This window comes from Pelobates fuscus, chromosome 8, assembly GCF_036172605.1.
Source record: "Pelobates fuscus isolate aPelFus1 chromosome 8, aPelFus1.pri, whole genome shotgun sequence".
In the NCBI taxonomy this organism is placed as follows: Eukaryota; Metazoa; Chordata; class Amphibia; order Anura; family Pelobatidae; genus Pelobates; species Pelobates fuscus.
The window spans coordinates 84,219,566-84,235,470 of NC_086324.1; the positions used below are offsets into that span (position 1 = coordinate 84,219,566).

The 15,905-nt window shown below is 42.1% G+C and overlaps 1 protein-coding gene across 1 annotated transcript in view; it reads right to left on the reverse strand.

Moving 5' to 3' along the window:
- PTH2R (parathyroid hormone 2 receptor) overlaps nucleotides 1-15,905 on the reverse strand; it is a 544,685-nt gene that overhangs the window by 150,344 nt on the left and 378,436 nt on the right. The window lies entirely within an intron of this gene.

A 15,905-nucleotide genomic window follows, 5' to 3' on the forward strand; every position in this document is an offset into this window, starting at 1 on the left:
CACTTAACTTCTGCCGCCAAGGACCTGAACTCTAGTGCATAATCCACAAGTGTTCGGTTATCTTGTCTAAGGCGCAAAAGTAATCTAGCTGCATTGACCTTTCTACCTGGAGGGTCAAAAGTTCTTCTGAAAGCAGCTACAAAGGCATTATAATTATATACTAACGGATTATCATTTTCCCACAATGGATTGGCCCATCTCAGAGCTCTCTCAATAAGTAATGTGATAATAAATCCAACCTTCGCCCTATCTGTAGGATAGGAGCGGGGTTGTAATTCGAAATGGATACCTATTTGGTTTAAGAAACCACGACACTTCTCTGGAGAACCACCATAACGTACAGGTGGAGTAATACGGGAAGAAGCACCTACAGTGGCTACCTCTAGACCTGAACTCACAGGGGAGATAGAAGTATTACGCATCTCTTCTGGTTGATTACTAGAACGAGATAGTAATGCCTGTAGTGCTAGAGCCATCTGGTCCATTCTGTGATCCATGGCGTCGAACCTAGAATCAGAAGGACCAACCTGAGTGTTTGTACCTGCAGGATCCATTGGCCCTGTCGTAATGTCAGGATCGGGACAGGGATCCAACACGCAGAGTACAAACAGGTGGTAGGTACGTATACCGGACCTTAGAATGGCCGGACTTAACGTAAGGAGTAAGCAGAGAATAGTCTAGGAACAAGCCGAGGTCGAGGGAACGAGAGGACAGGTAAGCGAGAGACAAGCCGAGTCAAGGGGTAACAGAGATAAACAGAGTAGTACAAACAAGCTGGGTCAGAACCAAAGAGACAACTAGAATACAAGAGCACTGAGTGACTAGACAGGCTAGAACCACGACAGGGCAATGAGCAGATGCCGAAAGCCTTACTTTATACCTGGTTCTAGAGGGTGATCACGCCCCCGACGAGTCCTGATTAGTGCTCGGGAGTTGACTGACAGGTCGTCCCGGGTTGGCGTCATGACGTCGACTATTGAGCGTCGCGTCATATAAGGAAGTGGATCCCTCGCGGTCGGCTTGTAAATGGCCGAGGGAAACGCGAGGAACGGAAGAAACTTCCCCTCTGGAAGGATAAACGTCTAAGTCTCTCACCTCCTCTGAGGTAGAGACTACAGGTACCCTGACAGGATGGAACATGAAGTGGAAAAAACCCCAAAGAAGAGAGAGGATGAAATGCACGTCTGAGACACGGAATCCAGAAATAATCCATCTAATGTGAAGAACTCCTGAAGGAGCAAAGGAACCTATCGGATCTCACAATCATCAATTAAGGGGACTTAAAAGGAGGGAGGGAAGAGGGGATTTTATTGCACTTTACTGTATTGCCGGTTTGCACAGCTATTTGTCCCAGAGGAAGTCCCTAGGCAGGACGAAACGCGTAGGACGGGTGAATTGGTATTGATACTACCACATATGCTTTTTTTTCACTGACATGTAAGTGATTCAAATTATCTTTGCACTTTGTTTGTATTTTGCATCCAATTTGTGCAATTTATTTTTCTAAATATCTATGGTCAATGCCATTAAGACTACATAGCAACAGGAGGAAGAACCAATGACATCTTTAAATATACTCTGAAAGCTTGAATTTAACTTCTAAAGTGTGAGTGGCCAATTGTATTTAACACTTCTTTCACCAATAACACATTTAAGCACTATGTTGTGCCGTTCTTCTTATTTTCCCTAGCAGATCTACCCCTATTGCCTATATATATTTGTGTTTGAAAATTGAGGAAGTCTTCGGGTTGGTATTACTGCAAAAGGGAAGTCTGATTCATGAAAATATCTTTTTTTATATGAATTTTCCTAATTTCTTGCGCAGTTCCATTTCTAATAGGATTGTGATTGTCAATTTATATTTCTATATTGTACACTTCTAGAAACTTGCATTAAGCCTTTAGCTACAGATTTATTGTAAGTATCTAAAGCAGAACTTAGTAAACAACATTGTGGCATAATTTACAGGGACACTATAGTCACCAGAACCACTACAGCTTAATGTGGTTGTTCTAGTGTCTATAGCATGACCATGGAGGCTTTTTAATCTAAAGTCTGAACTTGATGGCTAGAGTACTTCCTGTGTCAGTGCTGCACAGTGTGCAGCATAGGAGTTCAGCGTCTCATGCTCTGCATGAAGGCATTGAACGTTCCCCATTGAGATACATTGATTCAATGCATCTCTGTGATGAGATATTGATTGGTGCAGTGTGGTGCATGCACAATAGCCTCACAATGCTTTCATGGTGAAGTATTGGATTGACTAAGATTGCCAAAACTAATGATCTCAGCCATGGAGGAGGAGCCAGGCAGGGCTGGCCATGGCGAAACTGGTGCAATGTGGGAAGAAAGGTTGGTTTAAACGGCTTTTTACTGAGATATTAGGTAGGTCAGGCACCTAAATAGTGTCATGAATATGTTTGTGTTCATGTTTGTATCTTATAATGTTCCTTTAAGATGATGTAAAGGGACACGATAGTCATCAGAACAACTACAGCTTATTGTATTTGTTCTGGTGAGTGCAATCAGTTCCTTCAAGCATTTTCCTATAAACATTGTATTTTCAGAGAAAATGCCTAGGGATAACTCCACTGGCCACTCCTCAGATTTATACTAGTGGTGTTTCCTGTGGCAGTGCTGCACAGTATGCAGCACTGTCATTCAGTGTCTCCTCCCTCTGCATGGATTGATTCAATGCATCTCTATGATGAGATGCTTATCGGATAGGTCTCTTTTTGACTTGTGCTGGCTCTGCACCTGATTTGCCTCCTTGCCTGTCTCAGCCAATCCTATGGGGAAGCATTGTGATTGGCTCAGACAACCACTTCTAATGATGTCAGCAGACAGTAGGCAGGTCAGAAGCAGACAGGGGCAGAGTCAGCAACTGCAGACTTGAATACAAGTAAGATTTTACTATATTTATAAAGGCAAGAGGGAGCAAGGGTGGCAGGGGGGCTAGATGGTGGTTTTAACAGTATTGGGTCAGGAATACATGTTTGTGTTCCTGACCCTTTAGTGTTCCTTTAAGACCTGACTAGATTTCAGGTTATCTAACTAGGCACAACGAATGCTAATATATGCTAGGCATGTCTGATTAATGCAGCCATCAGTGAATCAGTTTCAAAAATAGAAATAATAGTTTGTTTAGAAAAAGTAAATTTTTTTAACAGAACACACATTAATTGGTCCATTGTTGCTGAGTCTTTAAGTTTACCTCTGTACATAGACTAGTACCATTGGCAACAATACAGATTGAACTTCTATTCATTGTTCAAACTATCTAAAATGTCTATCAGATAAACACAAAGTTCTACATTTGCAGCAAACAGAAAACCTTGCATTAGTTTATTTATTTTACATCATCCTACTGAAAAAATATGTATGGGTTGCAGTAAAGTAAAATAATATAGTATACACTCTCTTAAGCGAACAATAGTGTATACTTGTAATACACATTGAATCAGCCTTCCAGATTTCTATAATTTCAAAATAAATTGTGGGCACAGAATGCTGAATAGCAAAGCCAATTCAGGCAAATTCAAACATTTGCATCTTGGCCACCTGCCATGTTTACCATTAACGTCTTCGCACCTCAAGTCAGTTTCATGTTTCATTTTCTTTAAAGAAAGAGTTGACATTTTATCTATAAATCACTCCATGCTAACATCAGCAGGTATGCTGGGTTGAATTGATATACACCGATCTTTACAATTCCCCTCACAAAAAAAAAAAAAAAATAATAATAATATAAAAAATATAAAGAATAGATCAACTAATATAAAGCTTTAGTTTCTATTACAGTGTGTGTTGGCAGGGAATTAATTTTACTATTTTTCATACTACAGCTCTATGCTGATTATTTGTATTGCTTCTATTGTACATAATTTATGTTGCAGTTTGAGACTGCTAATTATTTAACACAGCTCACAGTTACTATTCAAGCAAAGTGTTGATTTCTTGAATATATTTTTCCTTGGGGATTTAAACATTTTGCAATGAAACTCTGAAATTAAGGAATACATAGTTCAGGTACTTTGCAGTGAGCTAGTAGTAATCAACTCGAGATCAATCGAGTTTTATAAATGTCCCTGAAGCTCTGCCATTAAGGCTGACTACACTACAGAGAACAATGCCCAAGACTCCTGATATCTCTTCCCTAGCCTTTTTAAGTTCAAAAAGGCATGTTATAAGTGCTGAATATAAGACATCCTTTGTTGTCAGGTGCTGTAGGCAAATGCCTAAACAGCCTCATGGGAAATCCATCATGCCTCCCCCCCTTCTCCTTGATTACATATCCTCTTCACAGCTTTCTCACCACTATATAGTCAATTAAAAGCATTGCCCACTGTGTACATTGCAATGAGATAGATAATGTATAGATGGTTATTCACATAAGTGAGAATTCAAAGCGAATTTCAAATTAAGTTCAAGATAGCAAAACCAGAAAAAATTACATTTGAGAATTAGCTGAACATTTGAAAGAACGTTAATAAATGAGTCATGGCATGTTTCAGATTTAATTTATATGTAAAATAATAAAGTTATATTTGAATTAAATTCATCCTACTATGATCAACACCTTGATTTTTTTTACTTGCATCTGTTGTTTCTAAAGATTCCAGCACCTTATTTTGACAGATGATAGGTAGACAAAATATTTCAGATATTACAAATGTTTTCACAACATACGAAGAGACATCAGAGAAAGTGACAACATGTTCTAAACTCTTCAGTTAATATACTATTATTACTAATTGAGTTTGTTTTATTTGCACTAATTACTAATGTTAAGGTACTAGACTCTCAAGTTGTTGTTTTTTTATTGAGCTTTTATAGTTAAAATTAGCATCACAGAGGGGGCGGGGCCTGACTGCAATGGCGACTGGACGTGTTCTCCGAGCGCTCCTCATGAGAAATACGATTTTGTCCAGTCGCCAATGATTTCTGCAAGCCACAATGCTCTGCTTTACAGTCCCTGGCTACCTGCACAGACAGACCGGCTCGGGGTTGCCTCCAGCGGTTGTCAGCTGATGTCGGCTGGGGATACCCACTACTCGTGAAGCAGGCCTAGGGAGCGTTGTGGAGGTGAGGGGAGGGGCAGCCGTCCTCCCGGCCCGGTGCATGCTGACCAGTGGCTACAAGATACTACTGCCCTGCTATCCCTCCCCCCTCTGGACCAGCGGGGGTGAGCCCGTACCTTTACAAGAGACACGCGGTGAAGCCAAAACCTCCGTGCATCAAAACACCAAAAATGGCAGCCACCGTGTGCGTTCCCATCTGTTCTGGAGAGACAGTATCTCTTATGGCCCATCTGGATGATATATTTGCTGTGTTCTGGCAGAGACTGAATGCTCCTTAATACTCACCTACTACACAAATCACCCAGGCACCTCCTGGTTCCTCCCGACACCGCAGGCACAAATGGGAAGCCCCTAGAGCTTGAGCTTCGCGCATGAGGTAGTGGAGGCTTCGTCTGCATTTCTGGAGGAGTGAAACAGGCAAGCAGACACCAAAGTAGAGCAATCACAGAGCACGTCTAAAACTACAGCAGACTCCAAAGTGGAGCACTCACGGTGCACGTCTGAAGCTACAGCAGACATCAAAGCAGAGCATGCATGGAGCCCATCTGAAGCTACAGCAACTAAATGGGAGCAACGTGAAATTGTATGACTGCTTTCCTAACTGCATGGCACAAGGCTTGAAGACCAGCATAAACCTGGGGACATGGTTCTACCCACAGAGGGCATAGGCTGACTGAAACACTAGTGACTTGGCCAGCACCTCACTCTAACGCCTGACAGCAATCCTGCAGTAGCTCTCATTCCTATGCACAGTATTATTGTCCTTGCTTTTCTATGGACCCCCTATTCCTTGCTACTGAGGAGGCTATTTCAGCCTGTATAGTTTGATGGATGCCCTCTAGATAGCCTAGGGCTTCCCTGGGGTGCTGCTACTTCTATTTCCCTATAGCTCAGTGTATAAGATAAGCCTCTTTCTGCCAGCATGTTTAAACTATGCACTGGTTCACATCTTGGTTAAGGTTAGAGCAATACCACTTACTCTATATGCATATGTTTATTTTCTTATTTTGTTTTCCATTTTATTCTCTCACTAGCAATGCACCAGTTCCCTCATGTATGTTCTTTTACTTTTCAAAAAATGTGCAGTATCATTAAAATGCCCTGTAGCTGTTCTGATATGTCTCTGGAATGCATGCAAAAGCTGTTGGGGTATTGCATGCCTGATTGTACTACTATGCACAACAAAAATAAAGAATAAAAAAAAAAAGCAAAAAAAAGCATTACAGAAAGGAAATGGTTTAGAAGGCAGAACATATATAGTAACAGACTGTTTCAACTGTTATACAAAGCGTAGTGGTTGGGGTCATTTAGTTGATTAGTATAATTCAACTGCTCTCAGTCTGGGTCTAGATTTCAAGGGTTGGTGTTTCAAGCCTGTGGCAAGGTTACATTGCGGCTATGAGGTCGTTATCATCAAAACACATAACATAAAAAACAAAACAAGAAACAAAATTACGCAATGACATTAACAAATGTAGCCAGTAGTATGATGGGCTGAGTTTTGCTTTGATTGGACTCGTCGGGGGCTCTATTTAAGGCCTTAGTTCTGTGTGTGAAAACAGTGAGGGTTAAATCGTGTGGTTTGTGTGAGAAGACTAAGGGGAAGATCCTTGTGGGAAGCTAATGAAGAGGCCATTGGTGTGCTACTTTGTGTGCTTCAAGTCATTATCTGGGTCAAAAACCTTTGGTGCTGCAAGTCTTAATTTCTCACAGATTGGGTGTAATCCCCCCTCTCCCCCCCCCCCCTTGGTGGTCTGGTGGTTAAAATACATGGGTTACAAAATAACGAGAGAAGGAGGTTAGAAGGTGGAAAGCGAGATGAGGTTTCTACCCCTCCTCATTCCGAAAAGAAAAGGACATGTGATCTCCCCCCCTTGTGGTGCTGGTGTGTAATATGTTTAGATCCTAGGGTTGTGTCTGAATGCATGCAGGACTATTCAGGAATGAGAATGGTTTATGTAAGAGAGGGCTCATTAAGACACGGTTCACAGAGCTTATAGAAATGTTTAGAGAAATTTTGTTGCGATTCTATCCATTTCCATCACCTCTTTGGTTTAACAGATGACTGCTTATAGTGTGGATATGTTTGGTGAGCACCAGAGTTCTGCTATAGCTCTTCTCATTGCTAGGGCTGCTATATTTGTTAGTTTGTTTTGGGCTCTGGTTAAGGAGTCCCAAGTTATAGAAAGGAACCAGATCCAGGGGTCTAGTGGGATGGTTATCTGGAGTAGATCAGAGATCAGTTTTGTGACCTTCTACCCACAGTGCGGCCAGTTTGGGGCATAGCCACCAGAGGTGTAAATAGGTCTGACCTGCCCATGTGGTAGAGTCGCATTGCTGTTAGGTGGCCTCCCAAATGTCTTGCCAGTCTGATGGTTCCCCTGGGGGTCCCAGGACCCTCTCCCAGTAAGCCAATTCCCCTGAGGACAGGTTAGTGATTAGAAGTAAGTAGTTGTTAGTGATCTGCCCTTTGTGGGTTGGGCTGTGTATGCAGGTTCGTTTGAAAGTCAAGAGTTTAGTGTTGGCTGCAGTTGTGTTTTCTGTGAGTTCTAGGAAGCTTTTTATTTGTATATATCTGAAAAAAATCATGTGTGTTGTAGGTTGATTTATGTCACTGTAGATCATAGTATGGGATTATTTCCCTCCTGTGAAGAAGTGATAGAGCCTGTAGAGATCATTATATTCGTAGTGTGCAAAATCTTTAGGTGACATGCCAGGGGAGAATGCTTTGTTGCACAGTATGGGGGTCATTGATGTTGGGTCATTGGTGATTATGAATGTTTTGGTAATCTTCTCCCATATGTTTATGTAGTTGGCAAGGGGGTACGGGAGGTGGCACAGTGCAGAATTTTCAGAGTACCCAAAGGTTGAGGGATGGAAATTCAAATCCAAAGAGGTTGTGTTTCAGTTCTACCCAGCATCTGACCCCTAATGGGGAGTGTAGGTTTTGAATGTGTGTGAGTTGTGTGGCATGGTAATAGTGTTGGAAGTGGGGTAGTCCCAGTCCTCCTCTTCTGTTGGGGATGTACATGATAATTTGTCTCACCCTAGGTCGTTTATTTGACCATATGCATTCGTCAATTTGTGTTTGTAGGTATTTGAAGTCTGAGGTTGGGATGGGCATAGGGAGGGTTTGAAATAGGTAAAGGGAGCAGGGTAGTAGATTCATCTTTACCAAGGCTAGACATCCCAGCCAAGATAAAGACAAGTCATTCCAGCTGTTAAGGTCCTCTGTGGCTCGTTGTAGCATCAGGGTATAGTTTAGAGCATATGTTTGATTTAGTTCTGCTGGTAGAGTAATACCTAAGTATGATATATGAGAGGTTTTGTAGCAATGTGCATATGTGTTGCTCAGTGTGTTTTTGTCTTCCATCACTATGTTCAGTGTTATTGCTTCAGTTTTGCCTAGATTTAACTTGTATCCTGAAACTTTGGAATATTCACCCAGGAGTTGCAGGAGTGACGGGAGGGTGTCCATTGGGTTTGTGAGTGTCAGAAGGAGATCATTGGCATAGTCTGCTGCTTTATATGTATTGCATACGATAATGCCTGTGATTGATTGTGTGGAGTGGATGAGGTGCAGTAACAGTTTCAGAGAAAGAGTGAAGAAAATGGGGGATAGTGGACATCCTTGCCTTGTTCTATTGTATATGGAGAAAGAAGGTGGGTTCATTTTTGGTATCACCTGTAGGGGTGGAGTATATTGTTCTCAGATCGTCTAGGAAAGGATCAGTTAATCGAAGGGATAAGCATAGAGTTGGAAAGAGTGCTGATTGACCACCTAGATCAGGTCTAGCATCCGTCTGGTGTTGTTGCTAGCCTGGTCTAGATGGATTGGCATGGTAAGGTATGGTATGAGTTGGTTAGTGAGGAACTTGGTGAATAGTTTCACACCTACATTCAATAGAGAGATGGGTTTGTGGTGGTCTGGATCCGTGTGGGGTTTGTTAGGCTTGGGTAAGAGGCATATGTTCGTTAGTAGCATTTATTTTGGTAGTGGATCATCCTGCAGTAAGGAGTTGTACAGGTATCCCAAATGGGATATGAAAATATCCTGGAATGTTTTGTAGTAGATGCCAGAGTATCCGTCTGGGCCTGGACTTTTGTTGGGTTTTGTTTTGTTGAGATCTCTGTGGAAAGCAGAGTTATTGCATCTCATGTGATTGTGGCTAGATGTATGTTGTCTATGTATGAGGTTAGTGTTCTGTTGTCTGTGCTTGGGGGAGCGGTCATATAAATCAGATAAATATTTTTGAAATACTTCAGCAATTTTTGTAGGGATTTCTGTGGAGTGTCCCAACAGAGTGCGAATTTTGATGATTTGTTTGGCTTGGATACATTTGCGTAGTCTTTGTACTAGGAGTGTGTCGGCTTTATTTGATTTTTCATAAAACATTTGCTTTGTCCATTGTAGGGCTTTTGTTGCTTTGGTGGCCATTGCTATCTTGAGAGCTTGTCTTTGGTTTTGGAGTTGGGTAGTGAGGTCTGGGTGGGGGTTTGTTTGTGTTGGGATTCCAAGTTTTCGATCATCACAAGTAATGTTTCTCTGTGTGCAAGGTGTTTCTTCTTTTGTGATGTTACTCTGCGGTTGATGTATCCCCTGATTACCACTTTTTGGGCTGCCCACAGGACGCCATGTGATTGGACTGAATCTTTGTTTGTGGTAAAGTAATTTGTGAGTTCAGTCATGAATTGTTTTATTGTTTGTGAATCATGGAGTAGGATGGCATCTAGAGAAAACAATAACTATCCCTTACTGAGATAGTGAGTGATATACTAAAGTGCCTGAATAAAAGCAGCTCAACACAAAAAGTGGAATACCTTAATCCACAATAAAGTGCAAAATATAAGAATAAAAAGGTATAAACAATATACCAGCAAGTGGAGCGCTATAATGAATATTAATATAAATAATGAGGGGGTATACTCACCCCTCCAACATAGTGATACAATGTGTCCAAATGTACATACAAAGTAAAACAACAAAAAGAGAGAATATAGTGCAGATGGTTTACAAAAATAAAAAATGAATAATAGTAGCAATTGGTTGAAACCACTCACGTGGGTTGGAGCCTATAAGCTATTGGCTCCGTAAGTGACTCCTTTTTGCTCTTGAGGCAGCAACACACCCCTATATCCCAAACGATGTTATCCCGAAGATATGGAACAAGCAGAGAGAGAGAACCTCATAGGTGGTATTGTACAGATAGTGTATACAAAATAGTGAGATAGTAATTGTTATGCTCACCTTAGACAGAGCCTTGAATTCCTGGCTCTGAGGTTTGTTGGCAATATGCTAATTTATTGGGATAGCATTCCTCACATAGTGTTCCTGGAGGCTAGAAATGACTATATGGACTGATATAAAAAAAATAACGATTTATTGTAGAGATAAAAAATAATAAAAACAATATTAAGACTTCTCAAAAGCATATAAGCTAAAAGGTAGAAAGTCCAAGTATAAAAGTCCAAAACTCTAGCTAAACGCGTTTCACTCTTGTATGAGCTTCCTCAGTAGCTGTGAAGTAGCCTCAGGAATCTTCCACTTTATAAGTGTTCTAAAGTTAATTCGGATCCTCCCTTTGGGGTCACAGGAAGTGTGATTATCCAATCATAAGGTCAGAGTCTCTTTCAAATTTCTTATACTGATCACCTGTAGTAAAAAAAGCTTACATTGGCTGAATTGCCTGTCAATCAATTAAAAAACTTGATTAGAACGAATTCTATTGGTGGTTGGATGGGGCTTTCTTTTTCAAATTTCTTATATTGATCACCTGTGGTAAAAAAGCTTGCATTGGCTGAATTGCCTGTCAATCAATTAAAAAACTTGATTAGAACAAATTCTATTGGTGGTTAGATGGGGCTGTCATGCATAGCACCCATTATGGGCAGTGGTTGGCGGAAGTGACATCACTTCCGCCCTCCAACATCTTCCCAAATGTCATTGTTAATTAAAAAAAAAAAAAAACACAAAAAAAAAACATTATGGGCAGTGGTTGGCGGAAGTGACATCACTTCCGCCCTCCAACATCTTCCCAAATGTCATTGTTAATAAAAAAAAAAAAAAAAACGGAATGAATATTAACAAAGTAAAATAAATAGATGGGTACAATAACAGAGAGGTATCCCTCAAATATAACATAAAATAAAAGGGATTACCAAAATGGGGGTCGATTAAAAACTTACTGAATGAGAGAGTGCAATCAAAACAAACTCCTCCCATTGGAATTCAAGACTTCATTTTTTAAAAGGACATAAAACCAAATGGTATAAATTTGCAGTTGGTGCAGATATAATATGATAGTGTTAAATATATGTTAAAGATAATTAAAGGAAATGACAGAGTTCAAAATCTATATTTAGACCTTTGGGTTGTAAAGTCTCAAGGCTAAACATCCACCTCATTTCATTTTGAGCTAAAATTTTGTTAAAATCACCGCCTCTCCAATTCCCTAAAGTTTTGTGTATGCCCATAAATATGAGCCCCTGAGGATTGCTGTTGTGTGTAATCTTGAAATGATTGGATACACTGTGTCCTTCATATCCCTTCTTAATGTTCCTTATATGCTCTTCTATCCTAATATGTAAATTACGTTTTGTGCGGCCCACATACTTGAGGCCGCATGGACATTCCAATAGGTACACTACATTGGTTGAATGGCAAGTGATGAGATTGTTTATGTTGAACTCTTCATTTTCTTTAGTACTTTTGAATTTCCCTACATGTCTTTTTTTGCTTCCAGTGTTCCTGCACGCCAAACATATTCCACAACCAAAGAAACCTTTCCTAGTATCAATTGGCTTTATGCTGCATGGTTTTCTAATGTGGTTCCTTACTAGTAATTTTTTCATGTTAGGTGCCCCTCTAAAGATCACCTTGGGTTTGTCTGGTAGAATGGTGGACAGGACTGGGTCTTCCTTTAGGATTGACCAGTGTCTATTAATACATTTTTTTAAATGACGGTTACCATGACTGTAATTACAGAAAATAGGTATGTTGTCATTATCATTAAATCTTTCTTTATTCTCATTAATCCCTTTACCTGTTAATAGGGTTTCTCTCTTAATTGCCATTACTTGATTAAGATCTTTGGTTAGATCATCTTGTTTATATCCTTTTTCCAACATTTTACCTTCTAATTTATGCGACTGTTCAATAAATTTAGTCTCCTCAGTGCAGTTTCTTTTTATCCGGATAAATTGGGATTTGGGGATTCCCATAAGCCAAGGTGTAAAATGACAGCTCGTGGTGTGAATAAAACTATTTACATCTACTTTTTTAAAATGAGTGCTAGTTTTGATTTTATTATCTTCAATAAAAATGTCAAGATCTAAAAAGTTCACTCTCGTTTTGTTAAAATCCGTAGTGAGGGCTATGCCCCAATCATTATTGTTCAATGTATTAAGGAAGTTGGTTAGTGATTCTTCTGTGCCTTCCCAGATAAAAAACAGGTCATCTATGTAACGGCGATAGGTAACGAGGCCCGTCGCCCAGCCTGCCCCATGATAGATAAACTGGAGCTCCCAATATGCCATAAAAAGATTGGCATAGCTGGGCGCGAACCTCGTTCCCATCGCCGTTCCACAGGCCTGTAAATAAAAATGTCCATCGTACCAGAAGTAATTGCTGGTTAAAATTAGAAGAATCCCTTGCATAAAAAAAATCTATATGGTCAGGGGGGAAATTACCTGATTGTTCTAAAAAGAACCTGGTGGCCATACAGCCCCTATCATGTGCAATATTGGTGTAAAGGGAGCTCACATCAGCAGTGGTCAGAAAATAGTTTTCGTTCCACACCAATTCTTCTATGTGTCTTAATATATCCCCAGTATCCTTCAGATAGCTGGGTATTCCTTGAACAATTGGTTGCAAGCATTGGTCTATATACTCCGATAATCTACAGGACACAGAACCAATGCCTGAGACTATAGGCCTCCCTGGGGGTTGAGTCGGATTCTTGTGGATTTTGGGAAGGTGGTATAGTACTGGAATTCTTGGGAAATCAATTTTTAAGTAATTAAACTCTTTTTGGTTCAAGATCCCATTTGTAACTCCTTCATTTAGGTAATTATGGAATTTGTCCTTGAGATTCTTTGTGGGGTCTGCTCCTAGTTTTATATAGGTATTGGTGTCCTCCAGTAATTTGTATGATTCCTTATTATAGTCATCTAATGTCATTAAAACTACACCTCCCCCCTTATCGGCTGGTTTTATAATTATTGAATTATCTTTCTGGAATTTCTTCAGGGCCATACACTCTTTCCTGGTGAGGTTCTGTTGATGTTTATTGGGTTCTTTAATTTTATTTATATCTCTCATCACCAATTTTTCAAATGTTACCATTTCACCTGATATTAAGTTTTTGGGATAGAACTTAGATTTTTCTTTCAAGTTAGTATGTTTATAGACATCATGTTGTGGATCTTCGGAATTAGTTAAAATGGGGTTCTTGTGGAAAAATTTCTTTAGACATAATGTCCTCTTAAATTTATTTAAATCAACATATGTCTCGAATTTATTTAGCTTTTTAGTTGGTGCGAATTTCAAACCCTTCTGTAACAATTTGATTTGAGGAGAATTCAAGACATATGGCGTTAGGTTGAAAATCCCTGCTTGTTTTTCTCTATCTTTCATATTTCCTGGTTTCGTCTGTCTCTTTTTTCTCCTCTGAAGGTTCGAGTAGAGGCATGTCTAGTAAGCAGTGAGCAGCCTGTGGCTGCTCACTGTAAAAAACAAAAAAACAAAAAAAACAACTAATAAACACCCCCCCTCCCCTGCGCGGGGGTTAAAGATTGGGGGGGGAGGCTACTGCGCGGTGGGTGGGGGCCCTAATAAAACAATAATGGGGGGGGACCTACTGTCCTCCCCCCCTGGCCCCCACCCCTGCGCGGTGGGTGGGTGCCCTAATAAAACAATAAGGGGGGGGGGACCTACTGTCCTCCCCCCCGGCCCCCACCCCTGCGCGGTGGGTGGGGGCCCTAATAAAACAATAAGGGGGGGGGACCTACTGTCCTTCCCCCCCTGGCCCCCACCCCTGCGCGGTGGGTGGGGGCCCTAATAAAAACAATAAGGGGGGGGACCTACTGTCCTTCCCCCCCTGGCCCCCACCCCTGCGCGGTGGGTGGGGGCCCTAATAAAACAATAAGGGGGGGGACCTACTGTCCTTCTCCCCCTGGCCCCCACCCCTGCGCGGTGGGTGGGGGCCCTAATAAAAACAATAAGGGGGGGGACCTACTGTCCTCCCCCCCGGCCCCCACCCCTGAGCGGTGGGTGGGGGCCCTAATAAAACAATAAGGGGGGGGACCTACTGTCCTCCCCCTAGCCCCCACCCCTGCGCGGTGGGTGGGGGCCCTAAATGAACCCCCCCCCCATCAAGGTGACTAGGGGTCCCAAGCCCCTAGTCACCCCCCACCCAAAACATTCTATCCCCTACCTACCCCCCTCACCCTAAAAATAGTGAGGGGGGAATAAAATAACTAACCTGTAAAAAAAAAAAAATTAAACTTGCCATTTGACGTCTTCTTTTTTCTAAATTCTTCTTACTTCAGCCCCCCAAAAGGCCAAATAAAAAATCCATAAACCCGTCGCACTTTAAAAAAAAAAAAAAACGAGCGCAAACAAAAATTAATCCATCTTCACCCATGGAGGGCACGCCGCGTACTGAGCTCCGCAGGGCGGGTCACGGCTTATAAAGCCTTGCCCCGCCCTGCAATTAGGCTTAGAACACAATGATTGGTTGGTTTAAGCCAATCAGAGTGCTCTGTGTCATTTTACACAGCGTGGGAAAATTCAAAAGAACTTTCCCACGCTGTGTAAAATGACAGATCACTGTGATTGGATGGTTTTCAAGCCATCCAATCACAGTGCTCTGTGTCATTTTACAAGCGTGGGAAAATTCCAAAGAACTTTCCCACGCTTGTAAAATGACACAGAGCACTGTGATTGGATGGATTTCAAACCATCCAATCACAGTGCTCTGTGTCATTTTACACAGCGTGGGAAAGTTCATTTACTCAGTACGCGGCGTACTCAGTACGCGGCGTGCCCTCCATGGGTGAAGATGGATTAATTTTTGTTTGCGCTCGTTTTTTTTTTTTGTTTTTTTTTTAAAGTGCGACGGGTTTATGGATTTTTATTTGGCCTTTTGGGGGGCTGAAATAAGAAGAATTTAGAAAAAAGAAGACGTCAAATGGTAAGTTTATTTTTATTTATTTTTTTACAGGTTAGTTATTTTATTCCCCCCTCACTATTTTTAGGGTGAGGGGGGTAGGTAGGGGATAGAATGTTTTGGGTGGGGGGTGACTAGGGGCTTGGGACCCCTAGTCACCTTGATGGGGGGGTTCATTTAGGGCCCCCACCCACCGCGCAGGGGTGGGGGCTAGGGGGGAGGACAGTAGGTCCCCCCCCCCTTATTGTTTTATTAGGGCCCCCACCCACCGCTCAGGGGTGGGGGCCAGGGGGGGAGGACAGTAGGTCCCCCCCCCCTTATTGTTTTATTAGGGCCCCCACCCACCGCTCAGGGGTGGGGGCCAGGGGGGGAGGACAGTAGGTCCCCCCCCTTATTGTTTTATTAGGGCCCCCACCCACCGCTCAGGGGTGGGGGCCAGGGGGGGAGGACAGTAGGTCCCCCCCCCTTATTGTTTTATTAGGGCCCCCACCCACCGCGCAGGGGTGGGGGCCGGGGGGGAGGACAATAGGTCCCCCCCTTATTGTTTTATTAGGGCCCCCACCCACCGCTCAGGGGTGGGGGCCAGGGGGGGAGGACAGTAGGTCCCCCCCCCCTTATTGTTTTATTAGGGCCCCCACCCACCGCGCAGGGGTGG